Source organism: Carettochelys insculpta, chromosome 2 (genome assembly GCF_033958435.1).
Source record: "Carettochelys insculpta isolate YL-2023 chromosome 2, ASM3395843v1, whole genome shotgun sequence".
Lineage (NCBI taxonomy): Eukaryota > Metazoa > Chordata > Testudines > Carettochelyidae > Carettochelys > Carettochelys insculpta.
In genome coordinates, this window is record NC_134138.1 from 211,603,283 (window position 1) to 211,618,633 (window position 15,351).

The window sequence follows — 15,351 nt, forward strand, 5'->3', positions numbered from 1 at the left end:
TTACAGCTGCTCCACAGAGACCTAGGAGACCCTGTGCTCAGGAAATTTTCACAAGGGGTCATTTCCACTTACTTTAAGACCCCTTTAATCTGCCAGAGCAACAATAAAGGCCTATTGTAAGTGAAAAAAATCCTTACCCAGAAGCTTATGCACACCATTCCATAGCATAGCATGGCATATGCCTATGCACACTGTACCAGGTAGTCTACATTTAGGGTATTATTGCATTACTTTAGATGTCATTCTTGATTATTATCACCAAGTGCATTGCTTCCACTCGCACACAAAAGAAAAACCCTGCTAAGCTATAGCCGTCCCATTAAGGAATTGGTTGTATAGTTTTCCTTTCCTAAGCAAAGTACACGTCAAGAAGGACACAGAAAAATTTAAAATATTAGCTGTTGCTTTTTGACTTGACTGCTAACACAATAAAGCAGCATTGCAAACTGATTCATGGAAGTCTGCCGTTTTCATTGCTCCCTTTGCTGGTATTACTTCATGGATATTGGAACCCTTAGGGATACTGGAATATGAATAAAGATTTTTTTTAAATCAGCCGTTTTTTCTTGGTTCTGTTTCTAAAAATAATGCAGTTTGCAAAAAACAGAAGGTTTGGTTTATAACACAAACAAAATTGTTACATTCTGAATGGGTTGTAAGTACCTGATTCTTTGCCTTTTTACTCATCCCTGCTTAAAAAAAAAATCTGCAAATCCATTTGCTAACCAGCTGCACCTCTGTACTGAACAGATAACAACCTGTGCAAGCCAGGCTTTGCTGTGAATCGGTGCTGATAGGCCTGAATCTCATAGCTTTTTTTAAATGCTAATGACAAGAAACATTTCCTAAGCCAAAACGCTCTTGTAGATCTGTCTACTTCTATTATGACTGATATTTGCTTGTAAGTACATAGAACACTTGTTCACTGTGCCTTATCTGCTATGGTGCAGCATGCTGACCTACATACCATTCAGCACAATATGATGCACAAACATCTTCTATATAATTTTTCATTTTCGACTTAAAAACAGTAGAGGCAAAATAGGATTGCTGCAAATCTAACAAAGAGATGGCATTATTTCCAAATAAAAATGTGCATTTTTCCAAAGAATTTATTTGTCTAGCAGCATGAAGTTCATACACAGCAATCTTTAAAAAGGGTGTTGAATTGCGATTAGGAAGGCAGGACTTAGGAAGAAGAACATACCACATCTTTTCAACTTACATTGAATAATTAAGCTAACTTATTTCTCATCACAATTAAAAGTTCAGCCTTTCTGAACCGTGTTTTCACAATATCACTAAATGCTGCTGATATAAGAATGCTGAAGTAAGTTTGGTAGTAACAATAAAGATGAAGGATAGAAAAGGATACAGTAGCTAAGGGAACTGAAATGATAATCTATTACCTGCCATTGTCAGCTGTACAGAACTACAGTAGTTATGATTTTTGCTGTGGTATGTGCTGTGTTGAGTAAGCCTACCCTTTATGGTGATATTCAGCTACTGAATTCAATAATTACTACACCTAACTTATTGCAAATAAACACAGAGCTACCATTGACCCTGCATTTTTCATACTGAGTAGGTGAAACATAGCTGAAAATATATCTTAATATGGAAGATGTACATTAAGAGCTAAATGAATTAATTTTAAGAGCTCAATGAATAATCTTACAAAACACAAAGTCCTCAACAACTCTGAACATATCTAACCGGTAAGTACGTGTAAATTACTTGGCAAATCTTGAGAAACTATCCTTTTAACTAATAGATAAAGAAGGTACTTTGTATTGGCCATAGCCATTATTTTTAATGTGTATAATGAAACATGATTCCTGCTTACAAAAAAACAAACTAAAATCATTTTATCTATAATACATGTTGTATAACAATGTCCTTGCATATATATTGAACTGAGGTGTATTTATTACAATGTTATTATCTGAAAATGAAAAATACACTACACAAATTTTAGAGAAAAAGAACTTCTAACTCTACTACAAATTTAAATAAACTATGCAATCTATATTTAACACTCACTTAACAAAAAAAAAAAAAGAGCGAGAGAGATTTTTGTGCCCACAGACACTGGAATATTTCACAGTCACAGTGACTTAGTTATTGCTGGAGTCCATACAGGACAGAAAATAATATAGGGACCAAGCCATCCCTCAGAGCAGTCAATGGGAGTGCTCCCAGAGGCTTCAGCTAGAGATGCATTAGCCCTTTATCCAGAGAGGCTGTGTCTACACTTGCACTCCCCTTTCGAAACAGGAATGCAAATGAGGGAAATAAAATGCAAATGAGGCACTGATTTATGTCATGGTTCATTTGCATAATCTCTTTTCAGAAGGGACTCTTTAGAGAGAAAAAAAGCAGTGTAGACGGGGCTGTTTAGAAAATAAACCAGTTCTTCAAAAGAACCCCGCGTCCTATTTTTCGAAGATGGGGTTTAGTTTCGAAAGAGCCCCATCTACACTGCTTTTTTTTCTTTTGAAAGAATCTCTTCTGAAAAGAAATTATGTAAATAGAGCATGAAATACATAAATCAGTGCCTCATTTTCATTTTTGATTTCCCTCACTTGCATTCCTCTTTTGAAAGAGAAGTGCAAGTGTGTAGACAGAGCCAAAAAGTATTATGTACTTTTGTGCTCTGACTCATCACTATATATCTGAACCAGAAATGGTAAACCACCATTAGCATGTTCATTAACTAACCTTTATTTACAGGAGCTGGAGGGTTTGGTTTGGGATTTAAGCATCCAACATTCCCTCAGGATTTACAGCTGAAGTCACATGTTCCATCATAATAACTTCAGCTTAGGTGAAGCTTTTGGACTTGATTTTGCTTAGGATGTTTATAATTCAAGGGGTGCTTTTTATATACATTTGGCAGACCCATTCCCTCAGCTCTGTAATAGGCTTTTATTAACATGACATACGGTGTTTTGATTCCCATTCATTTTACATCATTAATGGCAACAGAGTATTTTACAGCCACAGATAGTTCTATAAGCCTAATTTATTAATGGCTTGTACTGATGTGATTTCCTGAAAAAGCTTATTATTGGCACACTTTCTGGAATGACATTACAGGCAAAGTTTAACCAATAGATAAATTGTGCTGACTAGACTTAGCAACAAGGAAAGATGGCTTTACTACCATTCAGATATCAGAAAGATATTTCTCACTTCCAGCTGTGATTTCCAACTTTGGTCTAGGAAGCCTGCAACCCTTCCTCATTTCAGTCCCTGCTTAGACTTGCCCAAGTTGCTATTCATCTCAGTAGGAACACTCACAACAGACCAAGACCCTTGCTGGTATTCTAGCAGGTAATCTTACATTCATAAAAGTATATTAAGATATAATTTTTGCATGATACCCATACCTTCCCAAGCTCTGTTTGCAGAAGGAGTTATTGAGATAAATTATGGTATTTACAATTTTATAGTGCTTCCCATTTGAGGATTCCAAGGCATTATTCACACTCAGAACATCCATTGGGATATGGTGTTATGATGAAGCCCAATTTACAGATTTTAGGAAGTGTAGCAGAGACAGGTTAATGTGTATATTCAAGGTCATGTGGAAAGTATGAATCCAAATCTTCTGTCTCTCAGTTTTATGCTTTATGGAATATGTGGCCTCATCTGTAATTCCTGTGGAAACATTGGATGCTTAAATAATCCAGAACAATATGGAAAATGTTCCATCCATAAATTTTAAAGGACTCTGTAGTCTTCATATTATGATATAATTGGACAGGTAAATATTATCACACTGAATACTTACCATTTCCATTAAATGGCATTTTCCAAACAAATTAAATCTTCTAACACAAATTTAGCTAACAATAGAGCTGTGTGGGCAATGATTTTTTCAGTTTGATTTTTTCAGTTTGCTGGCAGTTCAAAAATACCCACAATTTTCAGAATTTTCAGCAAATTCAGCAAAAACCACAATTTTCAGCAAATCAAAAAATCTGAAAAAGTTGTTTTGGGTTCAACAAACCATTTCATTTAGATTTTATAAATACAAACCATATTACAAATAAAATTAAAGACAAATCTTAAGCAAAATGTCATTTGAATCCCCAAATTAAGTTTTTTAATCAGAACAATTTGTGGAAATTTACACAAATTTGCAACATGATTTGATTGACTCAAATCAATACTTTTTACTAAACAGAGTTCAGGCAAAAACAAATAAATTAATAAATTTCACCCAGCTCTAACTATTAGTCGGCATGTTCTGAGAAGATAACGACTTATGGCTCAATCCTTCATCCTGGGCAGCCTAAACTCACACTGAAATGAACAGAATGAAAAATGAGAGCCTGATTTTAGAACAAAGGTGCAATAAATACCGTTAGCGTCTTTTAGATATTATTTCCAAAAGATGAGGGTATTTTTAACAGTAGAATCAGAACTTTATTGTGGTAGACTGTGTGCAGAGCATGCAAGCAGTCTTCCTCTCATACCGTTCATTGACATCCCTGCACAGAGGGCCAATAACAAAATTAATCCTTCTATTCTTGTAGAGCCCAAAATGGAATGTAGCCTTCTCTAAGCATGAGGAAAGGCAAAGATTGCCTTGCCAATGCAGCCTCGCAACACAATGGCCAGTGGACCCAATTCTGTGGGAAAAGTAGCACCTGCGCAACCCTGCCTTCAAGAGAGTGTATGAGCTGCTCTTGAAATACTACCTTTCACGGGAGATGGGGAGTCGTCCAAAAAAGAGGGCAAATAGGAGAAGCGTTCTGACGCATCATGCACCAGCCCAGGGTCATGCAATGGAATGTGCTGTATCTCTTACGGGGATGTTACAGACCATAGTCCTCAAACTTAACTAGGAGACTCAGTTAAGTATCATGTGTCATGCATACAAAGCTCCTACTAGATCCATGCAGTTCCATTTCCCTACCAATGCAGGGCTGTGGCTGACTGCTACACTCTAGCACAGGGCATATTCTCCCCACATGTTGAGAAGTATTGTGCTTGCTCCAAAAGAGCACCCAAGTCAGTGTTCCTGTGTATCACTCCTTACTAAGGGCTGTGCCCCAAAGCCTTCACTATATCCCGAATTCCTGGGAAAGAAAATGAAAGTATAGTTTGGGCTCCTATCCTTTTGGCCAGATGTATGCACAACCCAAAGCCGTTCTCTATTTTAATAAAACAGAATGAGGTAATACTACAAAAATAACCTCCTTTGATCCTAGAAGTACTTTTATTACAAGGTTTGCAAGCCAAGTGGAATGAAAAACTTTTAAATAAAAAATTAATGCAAAAAGGCAAGGCTGGGAGATAGACAGATTTAAGAAATATTGTCTTTTTCTACTCAAACTTTTGTGAGAAATATTTCTGGGAAAACATATTGATACCCCTTTCAACTTATTCCAGGCACAATTTTACAGGTAGGCTCTGTGACTCATTAAATTTAGCTTTGAAGATATACCATAGCATACAGCATTACAGTTATCATATGCTCTAAAACTCTGTTTGAAAACTAGTTCAGTAAAATTTATTAATGATCTGAAGGTGGAGGTAAATTTACAGACAATGCTTAATTGGGAAAATTGCTTACTCAAAGAAATACAAAAAAACTAAAGAGGATGGGCAGAAAATAACAGTAAGAGGGTTAAGATGGAAAAAATTAAGCTAAAACTCCTGAGCAAAACTTCTCTGACATGTTGCTGCTCAGAGTGGAGACCTTCTTCCCTGATATGCCCCTAAAGCATCATTCTCACACACATAGGTCTATGCAAATAATAATGGTCTGATCCTGATGCCCTTTAAAGTCAGTGAACAGACTCCTCAGCCCTTCAGGTGTGAATCAACCCTAAATAATAAATACTGTACAGTTTTCCTGTAACGCAATGCCCTAGGAACTCAGAGTTACAAACACCAGATCGATGAAGCTATCAGTCAACTGGAAGTGTGCAATAAGACAGCAGCAGAGACAAGACCAAAAAGAGCACAAATACAGTACAGTATTGTGTTAAACATAAACTACTAAAAAAGAAAGGAAAACTTTAAACAAAAAGGTTTGACAAGGTAAGGAAATTGTTTCTGTGATTGTTGCATTTAAATTACGATGATTAAAAGCAGTATTTTTCTTCCACGTAGTAAAAGTTTTAAAAAGTAGTAAGTCAATGTTCAGCTATAAACTTTTTAAAGAACAATGATAGCATTTTGTTCAGAGTTAAGAACAACCTCCATTCCCAAGGTGTTAGTAACGAGGAGGTTCTTATTCAGCGGTCAGTAACCCCCGGAACTGGGGCCAAGAGTGGTATGTGAGCTGGTTTTCACTGGTACGCAAGACAGGAGATCAGCCTTGTCCCTCTTCCCCGATGCAGCTGGGAGCTTGCTCAAAGCCAGGCCTCCTGTGGATAAGCAAAAGACCAGCTAATGCTACAGACCACCACCTAAATGGTGAAGCACTGCATCTTAATTTATTCATTAATGAAGCTGTTGTAAGTAGGACTATTAAGCTACGTCTACACGTGAACGCTACATCGAAGTAGCTTATTTCGATGTAGAGACATCGAAATAGGCTATTTCGATGAATAACGTCTACACGTCCTCCAGGGCTGGCAACGTCGACGTTCAACATCGACTTTGCGCAGCACCACATCAAAATAGGCGCAGCAAGGGAACGTCTACACGCCAAAGTAGCACACATCGAAATAAGGGTGCCAGGAACAGCTGCAGACAGGGTCACAGGGCGGACTAGCGCTTCCAGGGCAACAGCTAACCGCTCCCTTAAAGGGCCCCTCCCAGACACACGCACCCTGCACAGCATGCGGTCTGCAGAGCCATAGGCATGCACACCTCGAGCGACGCAGTCATGGACCCCCAGCAGCAGCAGCAGCAGCAGCAGCCAGAGGTCCACCCAGCCGCCCCTGTAGGAGCAGTGCTCGCCCTGCTCCATGCCATGCAGGAGGCAGCTGAGCACCTCCTTGCCACAGAGGAGGAGCTGCCCGCAGGGGAGGAGGACTCAACCCCCAACCCTGCAGCACCCCACCCCCCACCCAGCCACACACGCCGCCGGCTGTGGAGCTACCCCACCAGCACTGACTGGTGGGAGCAGCTGGTGCTCGGAGAGTGGGACGACAACCGCTGGCTCCAGAACTTTCGGATGAGCCGGCAGACATTTCTGGAGCTATGCCAGTGGCTCACCCCCGCACTCAGGCACCAGGACACCGCCATGCGGCGTGCCCTAAGCGTGGAGAAACGGGTCGGCATCGCTGTCTGGAAGCTGGCCACTCCAGACAGCTACCTATCCGTGGGCCAGCAGTTTGGCGTCGGCAAGGCCACTGTCGGGGCTGTCCTCTTGGAGGTAAGAGGACCCACGGGGGAGTGGGGGGGAGGCAGCCCTGGCAGGGGAGGGCCACACACACCCTGCACACCCCTCATTGGTGCTCTCCCATGTGCTTCCCCTGCAGGTCATCCGCGCCATCAATGCCCTGCTCCTCCACAGGCTCGTGAGGCTGGTGGACCCGGATGCCGCCATCGCAGGCTTTGCCACCCTGGGCTTCCCCAATTGCTTCGGGGCTCTGGATGGGACCCACATCCCCATCCGTGCCCTGGAACACAGTGGAGGACTCTACATAAACAGGAAGGGCTACCACTCAGTGGTCCTCCAGGCCTTGGTGGACAGCCAGGGCCGCTTCCTGGACATTTATGTGGGCTGGCCTGGCAGCACCCACGACGCCCGGGTATTCCAGAACTTGGACCTGTGCCGCCGGCTGGAGGCAGAAACCTACCTCCCCCAGCGGGAGATCCCTGTGGGGGACACCACCATGCCCCTCTGCATCATCGCAGATGCGGCATACCCCCTCCGGCCCTGGCTCATGCACTCGTACACGGGCCATCTGTCAGCCAGCCAGGAGCGCTTCAACCAGCGCCTGAACCACGCGCACCAGGTGGTGGAGCGCACATTTGGCCGCCTCAAAGGGTGCTGGAGGTGTCTCCTCACCCGCCTTGATGCGGGCCCCACCAACATCCCCCAGATTGTGGGTGCGTGCAGCGCCCTACACAACCTGGTGGAGAGCAAGGGGGAGGCCTTCTTTCAGGGCTGGGCTGTGGAGGCCGGCAGGGCTGATGTGCAGCCACCCGCTGCCCCCAGTCGCGAGGTGGACCCCGAAGGGACCCGGGTCTGGGAGGCCCTGCGGGCCCACTTCGATGAGGCCACGGGGTGAATGCTGGCAGGCCCGTCACTGCACCCCCCGCATCCTCCACAACACTCCCTGCCCCTACACCCACACCACAGAGCACCCAAGAGCATACCCCCCCCACTTTTCTTGTAAAAATAAAAGCAGACAGTTGTTTGTCAACTCACACATTTTCTTTACTACAACTCTTATACTATTATTATTATTATTATAAATATTCTGAACAAGACAAACTATGTACAGGGGAAATCAAACTGATAAATACATATACATTATAAAAATCGGGATAACATGAAAGGGGAAGACAAGGAAGGGGAGAACTATTTACATGGGGGGGTAAGGATCAGCAAAGTAATGGGTCACAAATACAAACTATTTACAAGAAAAGAACAATAAACTGGGGGGAATATATACAAAGGGGGGGGGCACGTCCTGGGCCCCACGCCCCTACAGTCCAGCGCTGGAGGTGGGTGGCCAGGATCCCTGCCTCAGCCGCAGCCCTGGCTGGGGCTGGCTGGGGGCTGGGTGGACCAGGAGATATGGCCAGCGAGTGTCAGCTGGCCCCAGGTCCCCCCTCGGCGGAATGGCCCTTGGTGGCGGGTGACAGTGCGACGGCGGATGGCACAGCGGCTGGAGCAGCGGGTGGAGCAGGCAGGGCAGGCGCTGCGGCGGCCAGCGTGGCCTGGGGGGCCAGGGAGTCCGCGATGCGGTTGAGGGTCTGCATGTATGCCCCCATGCCTCCTGGAGCCAGGCCATCGCCCACTCCTGGAGGTGGAGGCGGCGTTCCTCCACCCGCAGCCGCTGCTCGGCAACCTCCAGCTGCTGACGGTGCAGTGCCAGCAGCTGGGGGTCCATCACCGGCAGCTGGTGGTGCTGCATCCACCGTCTTCCCCGCCATGGGGCCGGTCATTGCTCCGCCGAGGGGCTGGCCTGGCGTGATGGCCCCGGAGGGCTTTCCGGGACCACTGACGCCTCGCCAGCGCTCTACGGTCCTTCCGATGGTGCAGCTGCGGAACACAGGAGGCAGGGAAGAAGAGTGGAGACAGCCATTAGTGTGGGTCCCGAGCCGTGGCCCTTGTCCCCCCGCCCCTCTGCTGCAGGTTCCCCATCCTCGTCCCTGGGAGATGCTGCTGTGATGGGGTTCATGGGTCCCCCTGCACTGCACCCCTTCTGCTGGCAGGAGTGACTCTCACTCACTCAGCAGGTACGACAGGAGGTTTATTAGGCAACAGATACCCAGTTTCTCCCAGAAGCGACAGTACAGCAGTCAGAGACGGTCCTTCCAACCCGTCCTGGGGAGAAGACCCCGAGGGGTGCCCCTCTGGGGTGTAGCTTTCCCCCTCCTCAGGCTGGCTGCCTTCCAGCTCTCCCTTCCCCTAGCCTCTAACTGCCGTCCCCGATTCAAACCCAGCTCGGCTCCTCCCTCCTCTTTGTTCAGGGCAGAGGTGTAACCTGCCAGTTGTAGCCCCAGGATCATCCTTAGCCACTGGGAGCTATTCAGCTTGTTTCTCATATCTAGCCTGAGTCTCGCACTTGCACTCCCCACACTCCATCACATGCTGCTGCTGGGTGTCCCACCCCCTCCCCCTGGGGGACCCTAGAGGTTCTGCTCCCCCCAGCCCCAGGGATGGGGCATGGCACTGTCGTGCTGGTGGGGGCAGGGGCTGATGCACTCCTGTGAGGGACATGCCACTGCTGTCCCTGGGGCCATGGTCATCTGGGCATGTGGAGGGCCCTGGCCATATCTATTACCCCTGCCCCTCAAACCCGGGGGTGTGCACCAGGAGGGGTACATACCTGATGGTCCACTCCCACAGTCGGGGGGACACCTGGCGGGCGGACTCCCAGCTGGAGCTCCTGGATGGGAGGATGATGTGCAGGCCGGCATCACTGGAGGAGGAGTCCCTCTCCTCCTCCTCCGGTGCCCCGGGGGTGGGCTCCTGGTGGGGCCCCCAGGGTGCGGGGCTTGCCTCTGGGGCGGACTCCGCCTCCGGGGCCTGCTGGGGCTCCTTGGCCAAGATATCAAGAGTGGCCGGAGAGGAGGAGGTGTGCTGGGGGCCCAGGATGTCCCTGAGCTCTCTGTAAAAGGGGCAAGTGATGGGGGTGGCCCCAGATCAGCCGGCCGCATCCTGGGCCCAGGCGTAACCCTGCCACAGCTCCTTCACTTTACTGCGTACATGATCCGGAGTGCGGGCAGGGTGACCCCAGGCGGCCAGTCCCTCAGCCAGCTGAGCGACACACATCCGCGTTCCGCCTCTTGCTCCCCATTACCTGGAGCACCTCCTCCTCGCTCCAGAGCCCCAGCAGGTCCCGAAGCTCGGCCTCCGTCCAGGAGGGGCCCCGCTGCCACTTCCCCACCTGGCTGCTGGGCTGTGAGCCCTGGCTCCCCTTGGGGGGGGTCCCCTGGGGGTGCTGGGGGGGCTGCCGAGCGGCCATCGCATTGAGTGGGGGTGTGGGTGGCTGCAGAGGAGCGTGCAGGCTGGCCACGTGTTACTGCTGCTGCCTGCATGCTCTCTCAGCTTCCTGCACAGGAAGGGAGGGTGCGGGGAGCTTTTAGGGGCCGCTCCACGCGGCCACCATTGAGCTCAGGGGCTGGAGAGAGCATCTCTCAACCCCTCAGTTGATGGCCGCCATGGAGGACCCCGCAATTTCGATGTTGCGGGACGCGCAACGACTGCACGTTCCCTACTTCGACGTTGAACGTCGAAGTAGGGCGCTATTCCCATCCCCTCATGGGGTTAGTGGCTTCGACGTCACGCCGCCTAACGTCGATGTTAACTTCGAAATAGCGCCCAACACGTGTAGCAGTGACGGGCGCTATTTCGAAGTTGGTGCCACTACTTCGAAGTAGCATGAACGTGTAGACGCAGCTTTAGTGACTTTAAAAAGCAACGCCGGCATCTCGGACTATACAGAGGTCAAAAGGTCAAATTTCCGCAGTCACGCTCTGAAAGGTTGCTGACACCTGTTCTAATTCATTCTAAAAGAAACCTAAATGTGAGAGAGGATAGTAAATGAGATGTGGTTTCGCAGTGTGGTTTCCATTGGATAGATCAAAGTGTTCCATGCACATTTAGGGCCCATAGAAAAAAAGGATCCTCTCATGGAGGAAGGTGATAACAGTCTCTCTCTACACAGCTGTATGTGATCACACTTGGAATATTGCATTCAGAAAGTGTAGCGAGACAGAGGGGCTGCCCACAAACCTGGAAGTGTAGGAACTCCTCCAGGCACCCTTGTGGGCAGAGCCCTGTCCCACCCCACCATGTTTCCAGAAATCATGGGTGGGACAGGAAGTACAAAAGGTAGGCCCAGGAGCTCCATTAGGACTCAGCCACTGGAGGAGACACATGCCTTCCCTGAATTCCCAAGGTTGCTATAGACTTCAAGGAAGCTGAGGACTGCCCAGGACCACTGACAGACCCCAATAGGCCCAACCCACAGGACCTGTGAGCCCTGACAGAGGCTTCAGTTCCCAACAACCCAGAAAACCTGCTACCAAGCCAGGTATGCCTAGAAGGAGAGTGAAAAAGTCGCCCGGGGTAGCCAGCCCTTGTATGGCTAAAACACTGACCATGAACAAGTCAGCGTGTTACAGTAAGAATCTCCACAGACCCAGTGGCAGAACAGTCTGCCACCATGAGGTCCCTGGGTTGTGCCACAGAGGAGCAATTGGATATGCATCCTCCCTGCCACCCCACTCTGTGGATGGCAGCCTCCCCCATTTCCCTGGGCAAAATGCTTGTGCTTGTTGACTCTCCACCAGAGCTAGGAGACCAGCTGTTTGCTGTCCCAACCTGAGTTAGGGCCTGGGATTACTGACTGTTTGCTCAGCCTGAATACCGGCCCAGGACCCTGAACATTTTGCTGCCCATCCTGAGCTAAGGCCCAGACTAACTGATTGTATTTGTGGGGTGGGCCCTGGACAGAGAGAGGATTGTACTCACAACTCCTGTCACCTGGATGATTCCCCGGGTTCAGCACCCAACTGTGTACTGAAATGGAGTGGTTGCCCCCAGACCAGGAGGAGATGGGTCCACATCCCAAACAGATTACAGAAAAATCAAATGTGGGGAGAGAGGATAAGGAAAGGCTAGCAAATTGCTCTAGGGATGGATAGATCATATTGTAAGGGAAAGGTAAAAGAATTAGATACAACCAGGTTGGCTTACCAGGGAAGTCCTTGCTGAGCTTAAACTCAAAAATGATGTGTATAAGAAGTGGAAAAGTGGACAGATGACTAAGGAGGCATATAAATATATGGCTGGAGAATGCCAGGGAGTAATCAGGAAAGCAAAAGCACAATTGGAACTGCAGCTAGCAAGGGATGTGAAGGGCAACAAGAAGGGTTTCTACAGGCATGTTAACAATAAAAGGGTGATCAGGGACAATGAGGGACCATTACTGGATGAGGGAGGTAACCTGGTGACAGATGATGTGGGAAAGTCTGAAGTACTCAATGCTTTTTTGCTTCCACCTTCACGGACAAGGTCAGCTCCCACACTACGGCACTAGGCAATGCAGTATGGGAAGGAGGTGGGCAGCCCTCAAGTGGGGAAAGAACATATTAAGAGCTATTTAGAAAAGCTAGACATACACAAATCTATGAGTCTGGGTTTAATCCATTCAATGGTACTGAGAGAATTGGCAGATGTTATTGCAGAGCCTTCGGCTATTATCTTTGAAAACTCATGGAGATCAGCAGAGCTCCCGGACGATTTGAAAGACACAAATGTAGTGCCCACCTTTGAAAAATGAAAGAAGAACAAACCCTGGAACTATACCTCAGTCCCTGGAAAAATCATGGAGGGGATCCTCTAGGCATCCCTTTTGAAGCCCTTGAAAGAGGGGATAGTAAGCAAAAGTAGTCGACGTGGATTCACGAAGGACAAGTCATGCCTGACCAATCTGATTAGCTTATGTGATGAGGTAACTGGCTCTGTGGACATGGGAAAGTCAATGGATGTGATATACCTTGACTTTAGCAAAGCTTTTGATAGTCTCCCACAACATTCTAACCCTTAGGTTAAGGAAGTATGTATTGGATACATGGACTGTAACGTGGATAGGAAGCTGGCTAAATGACTGAGCCCAATGGGTAATGATCAATTGTTCTTTGTCTGGTTGGCAGTCAGTTTCAAGTGGAGTGTCCCAAGGATCAGTTCTAGGGCTGATATTGTTCAACATCTTTATTAATGACCTGGATGAGGGGATGGATTGCACTCTCAGCAAATTTGCAGATGACATTAAGTTAGGGGAGATAGATACGTTGGAGGATACGAATAGGATCCTATATAAATTGGAGGATTGGGCCAAAAGAAATGTGATAAGGTTCAATAAGGAGAAGAGTAGAGTCCTGCACTTGGGACAGAAGAATCCCAAGCATTGTTACAGGATGAAGCCTGACTGGCTAAGTAGCAGTGTAGCAGAAGAGGACCTGGGGATTACAATGGATGAGAGACTGAATATGAGTCAACCTTGTGCCCTTATAACCAAGAAATCTAAAGGCATATTGAGGTGCATTGGGAAAAGCATTTCCAGCAAATCTAGAGAAGTTATTATTCTCTTCTATTCAGCACTGTCGAGGCCACATCTGGAGTATTGCATCCAGTTTGAGCCCCTCAGTATAGAAAGGATGTGGATACATTGGAGCAGGTTCAGTGGATGGCAATGAAAATTATTGTGGGGGACTGGAGCACACCTGACCTGTGAGGAGAGGCTGAGGGATCTGGGGTTATTTCATTTGCAGAAGAGAAGAGTGAGGGGTGATTTGATAGATCCCTTCATCTTCCTGAAGGGGTTTCTAAAGAGGATGGAGAGAGTCTGTTCTCAGTAGTGACAGACGGCAGAGCAAGGAGCAATTGTCTGAAGTTACAGAAGGAAAGGAGTAGGTTGGATATTATGAAAAACTATTTCACCAGGAGGAATGCATTACCTAGAGAGGTGGTGGAATCTCCATCCCTAGAGGTGTTTTAGTCCCAACTTGACAAATCCTGCCTGGGATGATTTAGTTAGGATGACCCTGCTCTGGGCAGGGGCTGGACTCAATCTGCTCCTAAGATCCCTTCCAGCCCTAGGATTCTATGATTCTACGTGTACATCTGGCTTAGTCAAGTGAAAAGTAAATGAAGAAAAGAAAAATGTATAAGTATTTGAAAGGATATGAACTCCCAGAAATGAAAGGAACATTTTGGACATTACAAATGTGTGTAATTCAGAGGAAAGAAACACACTAAAATGAGTATTGTTTAAGAAGAATTTAAGTTGAATGTGGGAGGAAAACTCTTGACAGAGAGATCTAGTAGGCTATGAGTAGTTTCTCAAGGGAAGTAATGGAACCCCCAGCATATGAGACATTTAAAACTTTCTGCAGTTCTAGAAAATGTTCTATGGAGAATGATCAGATACTGACCTGGGGAGGAGGTAGATCAGATGACCTGCAAGGTATCTTCCATATCTTTTTCTAAGATAAATGCATTGTAAGAACTTCATGCCTGTGATCGGGGACATGAAGGACTGGGTGACCTAGCAATCAGCACACCTGTCCTCCTGTCCCTTGTCTCTCAGTCAGGAGAGCAGTGTTCCTGCCTTTAGGGTGGAAAGCTTTTGGCCTCAACAATGGGGTACGGTAGAGAAACCCAAGCACAATCACTTCACCAGCTACCAGCCCACAACTCTGTAAGTAGTACTATGAGCAGGATCCTCCCTGGGGAGAGTCTAAGTCTACTGCCTGGGGCTACTTCCCATTTATGTGTTCCTTCAGTTTGGAGAGCGGCCCATACAGTCCAAATGCTCAACAGTTTAACAAGAAAAGACCAAATAAGCAGGGCCCTGACTGACCTGCTGGTTCTCAAAATGGGTGGTGTTTGGAGAAGTTATAACTTTGGGGTCTATCCATTGGGCCTCTCTCAGGCTCAGACTTCTGTCTGGCTTCCCAGAGAAGGAGTCAGCTATCCCATGGCCTGTCCACCACCTTTGCCTGGCCTTCTGACCTCCTTTCAACCCACTCTTCTAGTCACAGCAGACCCAGAGAGGTGGGGCTACACCCAGTAATGCCCTGCAACCACTTTGGGCCCAGATGGGGCAGTGCACACCACACCACACTGCGCACAAGTCATTTGGTACCACATCTTATGCACAGAGGGTGATTCACAAAGGCACTGAGCTCCTGCTG